Source organism: Trichogramma pretiosum, unplaced genomic scaffold, assembly GCF_000599845.2.
Source record: "Trichogramma pretiosum strain Unisexual culture from Peru unplaced genomic scaffold, Tpre_2.0 scaffold22, whole genome shotgun sequence".
Taxonomy (NCBI): Eukaryota; Metazoa; Arthropoda; class Insecta; order Hymenoptera; family Trichogrammatidae; genus Trichogramma; species Trichogramma pretiosum.
The window spans coordinates 731,122-748,618 of NW_019640932.1; positions in this window are offsets into that span (position 1 = coordinate 731,122).

Sequence of the window (17,497 nt, forward strand, 5' to 3'; positions counted from 1 at the left end):
TGTAGAAGTACCGTAAGGAATTTTCCTAAATTTTTTTAGCTACTTTTTCTAACAAAATGGCGTCCCTCAAGTGAAATGTTTATAAAAAACCAAACTTGATTTTTATCTTGAAAACCATTGGGTTTAGAGAAAAAGTTTATAGAACAAAAAAGTCTTAAAATTTATCAAAGAAAAGCCTCAAATTTTTTCAGAATTTTCGGAGACGATTTTCAATTTTCCGACAATTCGTCGAGTGCAATCTCTTAAAAAAATCTCATAAAATTCTGAAAATATTTGAGAATGTTTCTCGATAAATTTGGAGACTTTTTTATTCCATAAACTTTTTCTCTAAACTTCATTGTTTTTGAGTAAAAAAATATATTATTCTACACATATATGTATTTTTTGCATGATAATATACATGACACTCGTGCCCGACTCCTATGGCACAATTCCCGGCCATTGAAAAAAGACGGGCAATTGTGACAAATTTTTTGAAATTCAATAAAAAATAGAAATTTCATTGTAATTTTTTAATTTTAATATATAGAGCTTGGGCTCCCCTTTGCAATGATCGTTTCAGATTTGAAAAATTTTAAAAATTCGCTTCAGGAAGCAAGTTTGAAGTTATGGTGTCACTCATGCCCGTCTCTCCCCTACTGCCAAAAAAACGTTAAATTTTCTGCCCAAATAACAAGGAAAATAGGACACCGGGTACCAGGTTGTGAATAAACGTATCATTCGAAAAATTTATCAGTAATGTATAGAAAGGTATAAAGATACCATTTATGTAAATAGACTTTCTTTTGCATTTAACGACTACCAAAATTCTCATAACGATCGATTACATATTTTCCTGAAGCTTTTTACCGCAAAAACCTATCAAAACCATTTAGCTGAAAGCTAGACGACTTCGCTTTGCTCAGCATTAATTAAAAACTCACCGATAACTGTTAACTCTTGCAGCTGTTTTTCGAGGGTGACCGAGTAGTTATTTAATATGAAATATTTGACTTATATTTGAGATGTTTTTTATATAAGAACTACACGAATTCGATATAAATTGTATCATAAGCGATCGAATAAAACATTGCGAGCCTGAGTTTGCAATGAAAATTCACTTGTTTGGAAAAGTAGTTTCGTATACTCATATACTCTATAATGAATTTTAATAATTACTGTTTTGCTTGGGTATTACATCCAAAATTGTATACCCTTTCTCTATCTTTAGGAAAACTTCTCGAATGAGAAAGTTCATCAATCTTTTACACAAAATTAAAAAAAAAAACAAATTAAAATATTAATAAATGTTGAACAAAGTAGCTATAGAAATTTAAGACAACTCACAAGAAGTTTCGAATGTCGAGGCAAGAAACTACCCTATGGTCGGTACGTTTAAGACGTGGCAAAAGGGGCGGGTCGTCGTCGTCGTCGTCGCCAGTGCTCGCTTCTAAAAGGGACCCGAGCGAACGAGCAGCGAGCGAGAAAGAGATGCGAACGGTCGCTTTGGCTACTAATTAATTACTGTGATTAATCAGAAAAGTTCGTAATTAGAAAGTTTCACACTGCAAAATTAAAATGGCGCTGAATCGAGTGACGAGGGAGACTTTCTAGCCAGAGCACTCCCTCGTTCACTTCGAACTTGCAGGTTTTCTCTTGTATATAGGTGTATCCAGCTATGCAAGTTGGAGTTGGGCTTCATTCTTTCTTTAAACCCTTTACAGTTTTTAACTTTCCAATTTGTTGCTAAAGTTACAGATGTTCAAGTAAATTTGTTTTTATCTCTACAAATTTCTTTGTGATTTGAAATTATTTCAATAATCATTATAAAAACTTACAGATAATTTCAAGTACATTGTACATCGTTATTTTATTCCATAGATTTATTGAAATTTATATACCTACGATGAGTTATTTAATTCGTAAGCGGAATTACTCTCTCTCTCTCTCTCTCTCTTTCTTATCCTCACTCTCTCCCTTTGTCTTTCTTTTTTCCTTCCCTTAAACTTTTTACTTCCTTTCAATTTACCAAACTTTTATCCATTTCTCGTTGAGTTCTTTTCAGTTTTCTCCTCCATTTGAAATGGCAAATGAGAGAAAATGAGCGGTCAGATTTACTAAATATCTCACTACTTGAATCACACTTATTTTCTGTATAACTTGGTAAATGTATTCTGATCTTTCTACCATTTAATAATTTGTATTTGCGCTTAGAAAATTAATTCACCGACAAAAATGATTTTATTGCAAATGTGATGTTATATGAGATTAAATTGTGAAAATTTTATGTAATAAAAACCCATCTCTGGTCTTATTAAGTTAAATTTTACTCGTAACTAATTTCTTGGTCACTATCGATGTCTACAATTATATGCCACTTAAAATAAATACAGACTGCTGCAAACCTGTGTGTGCACCACCGCATCATTCATTTCATGTCTGCAAATGCACTCCTCCGGGCGGAGAATTATCAAAAAACCGTTTCAAAAAAAGTGTCAGCTCCGACTTTCTTGCGTGACTGCTTGTCTCTACAACATACTTACACAAATGCACACTTGGAGAAAAAATCACTCTTAGAAAATACTGCAGTCCATGTTACTGAAATTATTAGATCGTACCAGGGCAACGAACGCGTTTGAAAGGATGCACGAATAATACACAAGCCAGACGGTTGTATCTAAAAGTATAATCACCGCATGTGTGTACGCCAAATTGTATGGAATAGTAAAAAGTAGCTCTTCCTCATCCTCGCTCTTTTGTGGGCAATATTAATTTTCAAGTCTCGAAAAAGCGTGTAGCGTTTGACACGTTGCCCTCAAGTACAAGTGTGTAGCAATCATGAGTCCAACAAATTTAATTTAAAAGCACAGGCGATTGCAAGTGTAGTCATGGGTCCACTTTGGAACACTACTATAATTAGGATAAAAAAACCAGAAGGATTAAACTAATTGGATTTGAGATCTCACATGTGTAAGCTTAGAATTTTTCCTTCGTATTTTTCAAATTTCTCGAGACATTCTAACATTGTGATGGTAGACGGTTCGATCAGCTCAGTAATTTAAAAAAATGACTGTAAGTTTGATCTACATATTTTGTCACTTTGATACCACTTCTAATTTTTAAAACATGAATTGTTTCTTGTTTCTGATCCATCATTAATGCCATGAGCCGCAGCAATTTTAATAATTCCAATGCGTAATGTCTGGTGGATATTAATATCGTAAAAATACAGATGAATCTCGGTTCCTTGGATGAAATTCCGTCACTTATATGTCGGTACATTCCTCTTACGTTAAACCCCTAATATAATAGTAAAAAAAGCTGGGTAGAATAAAATTGGAGGCGTTCGATCGAAAGCGAAGAAAACAATCTGGTCTGCAAGCGAGAACCCCTGTACGAATCATTTTTTAACTCTCGAACGCAGAGAAATATCTCGAGGACCACCCCCTTTACGACGACCGCAGATTGAAATTCTTGTGGATGAATATATATGTATAGACGGTATTAAGAGGGTCGTGTAGTATAAGAGATTTCATTATTTTGCTTGCCTGGTTACTTCTGTCTTTCAGAAAAAAGGGCAGAAGCTACGTGAGCGTAGATATCATTTATCACACTACGTAGGATTCTGTTAGATCGTATTTTTTACCGATAATAATAATAGTAAAAAATAAAAATAACTAACTTCTTACTCCGAATTTATTTCAAGTATAAAAAATTATTTATGTACGGTAACGCGCAAAATCTAGACGACACTTTTACGGAAAAACAAAAGCGAAATTTACGCTCGAGCGAGAGCAAACAAAAAGCGACCATGTTTACGATACTGCACAATTTTGTTCATGAGTTTCCTGTAGCCCCCGAGAATATCTTTACTATACGTGTACACGCGCGTTTTAACCGGGCTTGTACGCTTGGAGAAGTTAACGGTACATCTCTGATTTGCGATATTATTCCCTAGGCGCATTTTAATTTTGGAATATTGACCTGCGCTAGTTACTGTGAAAATCTACTTGATAGTGCGATTTTCCACGAGCTTTATGCCCCCAATTGTTCAATATTTCGTGGTTTTCCATACAACCCTGAGATTTTATCGATATATAAACATAGAAATTACAATAAATATGGCTAAAGCTTCAAGTACCTATATTCACGAGTAAATTTGGTATTCCACGTGCTCGCATGCAAAAGTATCCTTCTCAAAACCCCAACAAATCCACTTACCAACATCTCCATGAGTTACTACCATTGTAGCCAGTAGGTATAAAATGTGCAATAGTAGCACGTGCGCGGGTGGGACCTTTTAATTTGCGTCGAAATTCCAAGCGGGGAGCCACAAAACTATATACCTTATAGGCTCGCAGCCGAGCAGAGCAGCCCCTTGAACGCGTGTTTTTACGTTAGACATGTGCAAAGTAAAGGGGTTGGATTTCTCTGTCGAGTGACACAGTGATTTATGTTATTTTTGATGGCGAGAGATTTTGTGGTTTTGCATAAGTACTTTACTCGGTGGCTTAAGTAGAAAACAGCGATGATTGACGGTTCCACTTTTTTGGTGACGATAAACTAATCGAGGTAAAAGAAACTGAAAATAATTTTGATGTAACTAGTAATAGATAAGTAATATACTTATGTGTAATAGTGTTCATTTACACATATTGATTTGAAGTCTTACGGAATGTACGTAAACTTACATCACTGTGAAAATGTATGTGCTCAAGTATTTATTATTTTATGAAATCACTTCATCAGTTATAAATACACTTATAAAGCTAAAAAGAAAAATGTAGAATAACATCAACTCGAGCATTATAATAAAAGTTAAAATTCGTCAAAAATGTACCAATGAATACTTTTTTATAACCACCATATGAGTATTTGCTCGTCGCGATAAAAATTTTCTCGTTAGAAACGTGTGCATGGAGAGAAAGCTGCATAAAACAGTGAGCAAAAACTCACGCAGCGATTAAAAGTGTCCTGCTCGAAGCGAGTAACATTGTAATTTCAGATAAGCCTCGTCTCTAGGGACACCCATTGTATTCCCCTTGTGCGAGGCAGGCGTTGACGCACAGAAACGATGAATCGAGACGCGTGCATGCATTTATAACGCGATATCAGTTTGAGGAAGGGGGTGCAGAAAAATTTGATCGGCTGTCCATTATTCGAATGTTTGATATAGCCTGGATTTAAATACTTTAACTAAAATAAATTATTTAGGCGCATTCGTTAATGAGGGAAACTAGCTTTATATGAGAAGAAGTCGCGAATAAAACATGTTAACAGAGAGTGAGAATTAATGAGGGCTAAATTACATTTGAAAAAGATGCACCGCTTACTGCTTTTTACTTAAATTAAAGACGCGTGTGCAGAACTCATCTCATTACGCGCTCTATCGACAGCTGCATTCACTTGTTATTGCTCAAAAAGGGTGTCTGGCTCGTTCTACTTTGTTCATAATTTCTGCGAGACCTCGCTCACTTGCTCTACAAAAATCTTGCTCATCGCGACGTTTTTCCACCCTTTTCTTAATGTAGAGTGTAAGACGGAATCTGCCTCGTTAAAGGTCAGACTTGTCGTTTTCCGACTCATCAGATCTTTGAGCGAAAAAAGTTGTGTTTGCGTGTTTATACTGTGCTGTGGTAAAGTGCTATATGCTAAGATTTCAAAGCAAAATGAATGAAATTTCCTTCAATAAGTCTGCAAATTAAATAAACCAAATTATTATATATCAAGTTCAATCACAATTGTTTAAAAAGACACTGACCGTTTATCTTATAGAAGTTGAAGATTAACTAAAAAAAATATAATTCAAAACTTGATTTATGACTGAATGTGCTTTTCTGGGGAAATTTGTGGCTCGAAGAATACTCTTTAAAATATTATCTACAGTTTTAGCAAAAAAAAATCATTAGTTGTCACAGATTAAATTTACCCTAAGCAATACTGATTACAGTCCAGTAAACATATGTTTTCAGGAACTAACGAGAGCCAGGGTCCAATTGATTTTTAATAAAAATGTTATAAAAATAAGTCGGGATAAAAAATTATTACAAAATTATAACTTCACAAGGTTCACTGGAGCCAGCTTCAAAAGAAAAACCAATGAAGCCACCGCGCAGAAAAAAAACCGAGAGTAAAAAATTGAAACTCGTTCGTTCTAGGTGCATCCCCCATTAAATACGCACATAAGCTCTTGCTCGGTATAACTCGTCAGTGCCTGAGAGCTGAGAGAGAGAGAGAGAGAGAGAGAGAGAGAGAGATCTTCAGAGTGCTGGAGGGTCTGGAAAAAGAGAAAAAGCTGTTTACTGCAATACGCGGCAAAGGGCGCAACGCGGAAACGAAACTGCGCGGTTTGTACAACTGCGGGAGCTAGGGCGCACGGTGCGATGAGAGGTAGGCTAAGAGAGTATTACAACGCGCAAATGAGGTGGAAAAGATAAAGACCGCGCGGCGGAGCGATCATTACCATCCCAACGAGTTGGATAGGACTTTTGCAGACTGCGTGAATGTAACGAGGACGTGGCTGATGCTGACTGGAGTTGAAAAATATAATCATTCCGCAGTCGCATCGGTGGTGAATTCGTGCGCTCCGAGTACTCGCGACTCTGTCGATCTTTGTTTGCGTTATAATTACTATACGTGCAAGCGACGATCAAATACGAATGTCTTTTATGAAAACTTGTCGCAGTGATAACTCCTGACATTTTTGAGCCTTGAATTCGCGCGCTGAAAAAATTTTTTTTGGTAGAAGTATACGTCTTGTTATATTTTTTTGTATACATCAAATATAAAAATATGATTTTGAGTGAGTGATTCTACGTAGAAGAACAATTAATGAAAAGAGCTTAGTTTATTAATAAAGCGAGTAAATCTTGTATTCTATTGGTAGTCTAAGTTTTTTATGTACGATATATTATTTTTTTTCGTCTCGTTTTTTTATTACTCTCGCAATTTTTTTGTTTTTTTTTTTAAATTTTGGATATTAGAACAATATATACACTCTATTTTAAAATATATGAGTATTTACTTATTTGCGCAGTGTAATAGTGTTCACGTATGATTACAATTCAGTCGTGTGGTCGTGTAAATCTACATTATTTAAATTGATGTAAAAAATTTTTACTAGTCTGGTCAAAGGCAGAATTGAGATTATTACGTATAAAATTGAAACATCATTGATTACTGATTCTAATGAGCCATTAAAAATTATGTAAAGCCTCAAACAGTTGCAGTAAGAGTAATAAATAACGCCTGAATATGGCAACCTGTGCATCTCATCATTCTACATCATGTAGAAATAATTTGACTGTGTATCATTGATGTTACCTGTTCGGTATTCAATAGTTTTTTATTCAATTAAATTGCGGATTTGAATTTTATCTCAATTCAAAATTAATCATACAAACCAAATTTTAATAATTTTAAGAATGACCGATCAGTATTTAATAATTTTTTACGATACTTCAAACTACTCGTTGAAACCAACATTTTAATTAATTTCCTAGATTTTGACTTTGCTCAATTAAAAAGAACGTTGGAAGCAATAATCTAACCTTAATTAATTGATGTCACTGTTTCACGGGGGTTGATGCATATACTAGATCCCATTTGCATGTAATTTATTTTACACCTCGAAAGTACTTCTTGAGTTAAATAGTACGACCAAAAAATTTAGGCACTGAGAATTAATTCAAAAATGAAAACTTAAATTTATTGTTAAAAAATATATTATAATTTTATTCAGATTATATTTATATATTAGGGTGTACCGAAAAGAAATAAAATGGTTCAAAATCTGATGAAAACAAAACAAAAGAGGGCGCGTTCAACATGATATTTTCCAAGAAACAGGGCAGGTATAAAGGAGAAAACCAAGATTTATAAACGAGACCGAGCGCGCGCCGTTCCGAGGAAAGGGAAAGAAACCTTTGCGCTTAGGAAGATTAATTTTATTACTTCCGCTTGTGTAATTATTGCATTACTTGTGAGGAAGTTGCCTTGGCTAAAGGAAAACAGGATTAAAAGGCCCATGGAATCCTTTCCCTTTTTTCATACGTGATGTAGATTATTATGAAGGTTGAGGGTGAGAATTCTACGAACATATAGGTGGCTTCATCAGTCAGGATAATTTTTCTTCATTTGCATACAAAGAAATCCGGAACCTATATTAATGTTCGAAATGCTTTCTGCATAAATGTATATTAAAAATCTTAAAATGACTGACTTAAATCGATTAAGCATCCTTGCAAGATTCATTATTCAACATAATACAGCATCAAAGTTATTGAATTTCGATAAAACAATAAAAAATCAAATATTAAGTTTAGGTTTATTGCTATTTATTTTATCTAAGTTCATTGCTATTGCATTTCTTCGTCGCACAAATTAAAAACTGAAACTGTGAAATAGTTTTGACTTCTTTCTTTCTTTTTTTTTCTCTTAAAAGCCTTTTTACGCGGAAACAGTTATTATTATGTGACGTGACTCGTGCGCCTGCTTAATTGATGATAGTAACGTATGGGTGTGCGACGACAGTACCGCAATACGACGGAGGATTAATTTAATACCCTGAGTAAAATCAATCAATGGCAATTGATGCGACTGTTGCAGTTGGAGAAGGGAGACTTCAAGGCGTATTTACTTGGAGCGTAAAGAGGCCTCTGAGCTTGTAATCAGTGTAAATCAAGAGACACGTAAATCATTCTCTATATACATGTATACCGGACAACTTGGCCCCGCATAATATGCAGACAGGCAGGTCCGCTTTTAACTTAGGTCAGCATTTACAAGGAGCATCGACATTTTTAATTATAATATGATAAAAGTTTGATAGGTTCACAAAAATTGTCATTATGTTCGCTAATTCCATCAGTCGTTGAATCTTATCGCGAAATAAATCATACCTTGAGCTGCTTTACACAGAAAAACTTTGTAGTTGTTATATCCCACGCACACCACCCTGTGTGGTCGTGCAAATGACGTCTCTCACACACGTACCTTTCCCGTTCATGTACACCACCTGTTAATCGTGCGGCTGATTAAATTATTAATATTTTGATGATTATATACGAAGGGCCGCGCCTCCTACAGCTATATAAAGTTTGGCCGGTCGTGACCTCGGAATTTATTAGTGTGCGCATACACGCAGGAACCTGTATTATGAGTTTGCGGAAGGTACAAAAGCGGTGAGTATTTTTTGCCCTTGTGTTTTAATGTAGTTCGTCTGCAATTTTTTTGCTTAGTGGTTTGCTGTGATAAGTAAATATCGATGTTAACTATAAGTTTAAGATTTAACATTTAATTTTGCAGTAGGGTTTTGTACTCTAGGCCGAACATTTAAAATTATTTAAATTTTCTATTTTGTTATTCTGTTCAATTCTCCTTTATCGTCACTTCAACATTTGTAAATGTATGATTTTTCACTCGCAACAGTTTAGAATTACTAGATTTCTTGAAGTAGTTCTAGTTATTATCTTGTGAAATATAGCTTAAGAGACGTATTTTACGAAATCCAAGTCAAACGCTATGGACTGATTCTTTTCTATTGTTAAAAAAAAGATTATTATAAAAATCAATAAACTCAGAAAGGAATAATAAAATATCTGCTGTATGCTTCATAAAATTGTGATGAAGCTTTGTTTGGGTTATAGGTAAGTATCACACTTATCCTCGCCAAAATAATTTTCTCATTGTCCACGATTTTCTACATTTATAATTTGTAAGATTCACATTAAAATGTAAAATATTGATGACACAAAATTACTTCCCTTTTGTTATTCTAATAGTAAAGTAGCTCAAAAGATAGGCGATGAAAATCATTGAATAAAACCGAAAGATCGTCTGAACTATATGTTTCATCTTACAATAATAATATTTAAACTAATATAAAATCATATAAAAGTGTGCAAAAGGCCTTTTGATTTAGCAATTGAATATAAAAATAGCTTCCTCTATGGAGGAAGCAATGCAATATTTTCAAATAAGCCGATAAATTTTAGTAAAGTTTTAATGTATGGATCCTAAAAAACATAAATGAATAAGGACAAAAATTGTCTGGGAATTATGAAACGTTAAAATCGCCATTTACTGTGAATTCGAGGTAAGAATCAAGTAAAAAATGAATTAAGTTTATTTTTCGAATGAAGCCTTCATTGAAATCCATATTCTATAAAAAAAACATAAAAGTTTAATGGTCATAGACAATATCATAGGCACGGATCAACTCACCCTTACCTACGCGTGATAAGTACCGGTATAGTAATTCCCAAGTAGATAAGAAAAAGGGATTGCAGAGAGAGAAAGAGAGAAATTAATACGAAGGAGGAGCTAAATAGCATGAATTCAGCCGCTACTGGGCATGCATATTACAGTCTGCGAGGCGGATATTATATTATACAGTTTGGTAGACTCCCACCATCGCTACTCCTACTTCAATTTCTGTAAATCTTCGTGATTGTACATGAATTTAGTATACGAATGCTTTAACAACTAAACATTATTCATATTTTCTTTAAAGTTATTTCTGATCATTTTACAAGCTTTATGATAATTTTCATGCTTTTTTTCTGATTGAACAATAATTTTTAGAGATCCTAATTTTTAAAAAATTATCAATAATTTAAGTAATCTGATGATGTCTGATAAATAATAACCGTCCATCATAAATGAATCAAAAGCAAACAGCCATATGATAAAACTATTAGCTTGTCGATAGAAGCAATGTGAAACTATAAATATATTTCATTTTTGCCCCGATTTGAATGGTCGAGGCTATGTGAGCCGTGCTACCCTCGCGCGATCAGCACCGTCATTATCGTCACCGGCCCCTTGAGGTATACGCGTCAAAATAAATAAAAGTCAACAACAGACTACGTACAAAAGTCAAAACGGATCGCGTGATGCACTGCTACCACCGATACCGTCCCGATCATGCATATCTCATGAACTGTTCGCGTTTTGCGCGCCGCACAACCGATCGACTTCCGTTACGCACTCATATAGATATATTTGTCCGAGCGTTTTAAGCTCTTATACTCGACGGTGAGCAAATAAATATTCTCACCGGAAACAGACGCAGAGTCTGTAATTTTTCAGGTACCAGTGTCCGCCTTAAACACAAACGAACAAAAATACGTGTACGTATGTGCCGCACACTGTGCGGCTTATATGAACGAAAAACTTTTGACCGGAATTCTCTCGTGGCTCTAGGTTAATAATGTGTGTGTATGTGTGTGTGTGTGTTCTCGCTCGCGCATACACGTTCGTTGGAATGCAGCGATTATCAGAAGATGGCGAAAAAAGAAAGAGATACGCGGACACGGCTACTATTGCGTGAACATCCTGTACCATCGGACGATATTGAAAATCTTTTTTCCATTTATTAAAACTCAACAGTTTCATCGAAATATATTACATCCCCTGCTTGAACATTATGAATTATTTCACAATTAATTATGAGGATGTACTCGTTTGCTGATATTTGAACTGAATCAAAAGAGTAGAATAGATTATGGTAAACAAGAAATCTCATGTAATTTTAAAGTGATCGCTGTTACTCGAGTTCCTTGGTACTTTTTTGAAAAGAAGGAAAAGCAAGAAGTCTCATGGAACATACATTTACGAGGCAAATAACATGCACAAACGACAGACTTCCCTTTATGCGGTTTTGTTTTCATGTGGCGTGTTACTACAGTTAAGACGGGTACGCAATATGGGTCTCTCTTATTCTCTTTATTTTTCTTGAGACAAAGTAGGTTGAATTTTGAAGATGCATGAGAAATTGACAATTCACGCTCTGAATTAAATAAGTATAACTTTTTATAATTTTCTGATAATCTTATAAATTCGAAAGGAATCTATGGAATTATATTCCTCCAGCTTGAGAACTTGATAAGCTTCGAAAGCTTAATGAATTTAGTTCATGTGTGATCAAGGCAAAGAATTTTTTTAAATTTTATCAATATTTTTGATATTTTTAAATCTTTGACAAAAATACTATCACCAAAAAAAAAAAAGAAAAAAATATAACGTGCGAAAATTGCAAAGCCACAAATCGCGTGATGTACACAAATACACAGACACGTATCGAAGCTGTGAGACTGTAAGTTTTTTTTTATAGGTGAGCATGCATGTGCATTTCTTCAATGTCAGGATGTGCATTTACACACGCGAATTAAGGTGTATTTTTCGCCCATATGCGCAGTGCGGTGTGTGTATATGTGTATACATTCATATGAAGAAGTCGTAACGCACGCATGTACTTTTCTTCAGCGTTCAGCAGCAACAAGTCGTGTACACGTACTTACAGGAGTACAGACACACGTTCATAAATATGTTACTTTTCTCCGTGTACATTTAACAAAACAAAAATGAAACGCGCGTGATAACGACTTTAATAAGTCCTAATTTTTAAGCAACGCATCGAAAAATAAAAGATACGATGGATGATTTTCTTAATGAATCTAAAGGTTGATCACCAACTCCGACTTGATTTAAAATATAATGAAATTCTATGGATGATATTAGTGGGCCATGTGTGTTTTATGTACTGTGATTTGTAGTGTTAAAGTCAATTATATTACATCCGAGCCAAAAGAAAAAGGGACCTATGGATGTTTCATGTTATTATTATCCAGTTAAATATCATGATTTATAAAGAATACGAAATTACCCTTGAATTGGCTAATATACTTCATTTGATCCTTCAATTCTTAAAAACCGACAAAAGTCTTGAAGTATAGAATTAATGTTTTGCTTAATAAATACTTGTAAAAAAAATATTACTTTTGAAGACCATGGAGCTGCTTCGTATGGTAAAAATTTCTGAATGAAATAATCAGTATTTTTATGACAACAAAAAAATCACGTTTAAACCAAATTCGTTCGGATATTTCATGTACGCATCTATACCATCGAAAAATCACGCTACACGTCGATTAGTTGCCAACCAGTGACATCGCACATCAATGATGTTCTCGTGCCAATTCCAAGAATCGACGTTAAATGCATATCGCGTGCCAAGATACCCATGGTCGCATGTAGCTATATATATGTGTGTGTTTGTACGTGGGCACGCACCACAGATGCAGGATGCGGAGGCTAACGCCCATCGTGTTACACACATATGCTGCTACTGTTGCATGCGTAAAACTGCAGGCCCAATTTTTCATCCGCGAGAAGTAGCAGTGGCAAGGAAGACGCAAAATATGTGGGAATGCGGCCGTTCTCGTTGACGAGAATCCATCCGTCCACTTTAATTACCGAGACTGGTATTGTCTTTCATACCTGTACTGCGATACGTTCTTATGGTTGTCTAAATTGAAGAGTTAATTTCGAACATGCCTAAAATAAAAGAGAACCGGACAACGTGACCATTAATGCCACTAATTTTACGGGCCATTTATAAAAATATTAGCTATCAACTACTTGAAAATAAAACTTTAAATTCATCTTTAGGCTACAAAAAAGGTGGAGATTCACTTTCTATAATTGCACTCACATGCGCATCTTGGCATATTGTGCAATTATTAGTTTTTATTGGTTACTATTATTCGTAAAATATTATTCATTAAAATTTTACAGCAATTTTACTTATCACTTAGTGAAACCTTATGTTACTAAGGTGTAACCTTATCTCGATAATTAATTAAACGCACTCATTCTATTATTTTAAAATACGAAAAGAAAGGAATTGACTATTGACATGTTGATCATACTTTTAACTTTTCAAAAATTTTCCAAATTGTGTTATAATACAAAAATGATTAAAAGTTACCTTTTCATCAGGCATTAAAATTGATCCGATACATTATAAAAAGTTGTATAAAGCACGATATTTCTAAAAGATAACCGTATAATTATTACCATGATTTTTTGAATTCTCAACCATTATTTGAATAATCAATGCAAATAACATGTGAATTCAAAGCGAATTCAATTTTTAAGTACTTTACTGACTCGAGGACATAAGTGCTTTTCAAAAAACCTAGAACTCAGTGGTAACATGCAAAATTATTTTCACTGACAGTTAATGGTCATAAAACGAATTTCAATTAATGATACTTTATAAATACATATAATTTAAAATACTTTATTCAAAAAATTAATTGAATAATTTTGAAGTGTCGAGCATTTTCCGAAATTTTAAAAAATCAACGAGCTACGATATAAAGTCAGGTTTATTGTGTGTACAAGAAAACCATTTTAGTTTTGTAAATTTCCAATTTTTTCTTAATTTTTTTTGCATGAAAAATCAAGAACAAATATGACAAATTTTTAAATCAAGCTTATTTTTAAAAATAGTTAAATGTACTAATCATCAGTTCTGATTAATATGAAAAAAATTTTCCATGCGAGGAGCTGACGAAATTTAAAAGAAAATACATCGTGTAAACAAAAGGTGTGTTCACTTTTTATCTGCAAAATCACGTAATGCTATACTACCGGTCAAAATTTATCGGGATTATTGAATTTATTTTTATGAATCAATACTTTTTTGATACATGAAGTTTCTTTTGCAACGTTACCTTGAAATATCTCTACGAAGCGCCGCACGTGCGATGAAATTTACCGGTATGATCGGTTTCAAAAATCTTTAGGTATCTCCCACCCTAGATCATTTCCGAGGCCATCTAGTTGTTATGGTATATACAGATGAGATGGCTAGATTACATATAAATTATATAAAACTACGTAGACAATTTGATCGAATTGTAAGTATTTAATTTTTCTAAGATCAAAATTATTCTTACTGTTATTTGTTAATAAAAGAATTATCACATCTTAATTAAATTTAGTTTTTAATAAAATTAGAGCATTTTTTTGAATTCGCAGATTCAGATATATAATCATGAAAAATATATCTTGTGAAATAACACCTACAACTTACTTTTGATCAATTTCTCCAAATTTTATGTGGCCTATAAAAACTCCGGCATATGTAGCCAAGCCTCTCAGTATTCGCGAGGGAACACTGGGATCAACAGAGATGAACAATTTTTAATTTTCTGAAAATGTGTTCTTTGTTCAAAGTTGCACTATGTGTGATTGTCATTTTCTCATTAACAAAAAATACAAATCAAGCTACAATACGATACGTACACAAAAACTTAGTGAGTTATGTTTCTTCAATTTCGTATAACGATGAACAGTTAGTGCACGAAGCTGAACCCAATTTAGCAGTTTATGACAGCTTATACGGATTAAGAATAATTGATCGTTCAATCAAGGTACCGGAAACTACGCCTCCATATTATATACCAAAATCTGAGCTTCCGTATGTGTCTTTTATGCGGACAAACTATGGAAATCCGGTGCTACCACCCTCAAATACGCTACCACCTAAACCAGAATCGACAATGAACGGTCAAAGGTTTTGTAAACCAGGAACAGTATTTATTCAAGGTTATTGCCGATTTGTATTTAGTCGTAGATAGAAATAAAAGGTAAAAATATATTTTTATTATATACTAAACCAAAAATAACTACATTCGCCATTTTTCATTATCATGCAGATGTGATAATCATAATGATTAATGATAACAAAGTTAATAACCACGTTTACACCTCTCACTATATCTAAAAACAGCCAAAATCGATTTTATACCAACGACAATTTTTTCAATCCAAACATCTTGATAAATGTAATTTTAAAATACACAGACATTTTCTGAAAAAATGTAAATGAAGAAACAATAAACTAATTTCAAAGGAGCTGCCTTATTTTTTTTTTTTTTTATCTTACTTGTAACTCCAATAAATAATAATAAAACAAACAATTAATTTCATTATTAAACATTTGATCCAGTCTGTAACTCAACAATTATAAGGTATTATTATCTCATGTCTATTTTAGACACGTAACGTGTTTTTTACATTTTATTCATACTTATAGGAATAATGTTATCTTATTTATGAGAATGATTACTTTTTACGCATTGAACTGCAAACACTTTAAAACAATAATTAAAAATTAATGTATAATTAAATATATTTTGATTGAAAAATTCTTCACTGTCACGAAAAGTTCTATTTGATAAATTGAATTCGATTTAAACACAATGCATCGTTCCGAATTTTTCGTATTGGGTCTAATTTAAAATTTTGAAGTCAGTGGTTTTCTAATATTTGAATACTTTTTAATAACACTAAATAAAACTATTATACATTTATTAATAATTTAATATTTCAAAAATTTACTAAATAAAATCCATATTGTTTTTTGAGCATAAACTTTAGAGCTTTAATTTAAATATCTTCTAAAAAGTCACATATCTACTCGGTGCAATCAGCGCATTACGTATTACGGCAATGTATTCTTGTGTGTATATAATCGTAATAAGCTCAACTCCTCCCAAGCTGGCCACCCAGAGAAAAGAATTGTGCATAAATAACGTTAGTGCGCACAATATACCCACGTTAATCTTTTTCTTTTTTTTAACTTTTTGTTACAGAGTAATTGTCATACCACACATGCCAGTAACTCTGTAAGAGCGGAACACGAGACCGACCTTTAACATGATTACCCCCTGCGACAAAGATGATGCGAAAGTTCACGAGGGGCAAGCAACTGTTTTTGTATCTAGATTACACGCAACTATATACACCGGTTTGAACTGTCTCATGGCCAAATCAAAACTTATCCATAGGATTTTTTTTATTCTACGCGAGGATTTCATTCGATATTCATCGATCAACTATCGATATAAGTGCATCACTAATTTTAGTATTATTTTTAAAAATACCATTATGTAATTCATTTATTATTCACGCAATTCATGAAGAGGGTTTACGAGCATATGCTAATGTAAACTTTCCGATGTCGCTTATAAATTTGGTTCATTCATATAATGTAATAATATACTTCGTAGAGTTTAAGTCACTTTCACTTATATTTTGAGATATTTTGCTTTGTCACTTGTATGTAAAATTTTAAGAAAAGTGAATGGAAATTTTTTAAAATTTTGAAAAATTTCTTATCGTGTAACAATTTTTATGACCATAGTAAAAAATAAAAATTTTCAACAAAAGTAAAATTATGACTCCTATAATAATGAATTATTATTACCAATGTAGCCTAAAGACAAAAATAATACATTATGGATTTTTGAATGATAACAATCTTTCTATTACGTATAATTATACACTTTATTTCGGAGTTAGTAATTTTCGACTAATGATTGAACAGAAGTTTAAAAGCCACTGGTCTTCAATTTTTTCACACTTTTAAAAGTTGTTCAATATGCAAATACTATCAACTAACGGGCATAATTATGTTGGACAACTTTCGCAGTTTGAGTTGTTTAAATTTACATAGATGCTTTATCGATATTTTGAACTCTCTCTAATTGCATGACGGCCGAGGTCACGCACAGTCTGGTCCATAATATCGCGTGTTCTGAAATTTCAAATTTGCGCTTCGTTTTTGGTCAATGCTCGGTGGGCAAATAATGATAAACTATACATAGCAGTTTCGGAGGTTATATTAGTTTTGTTTTCGAGAAATTACGACTCATTTTTTGCT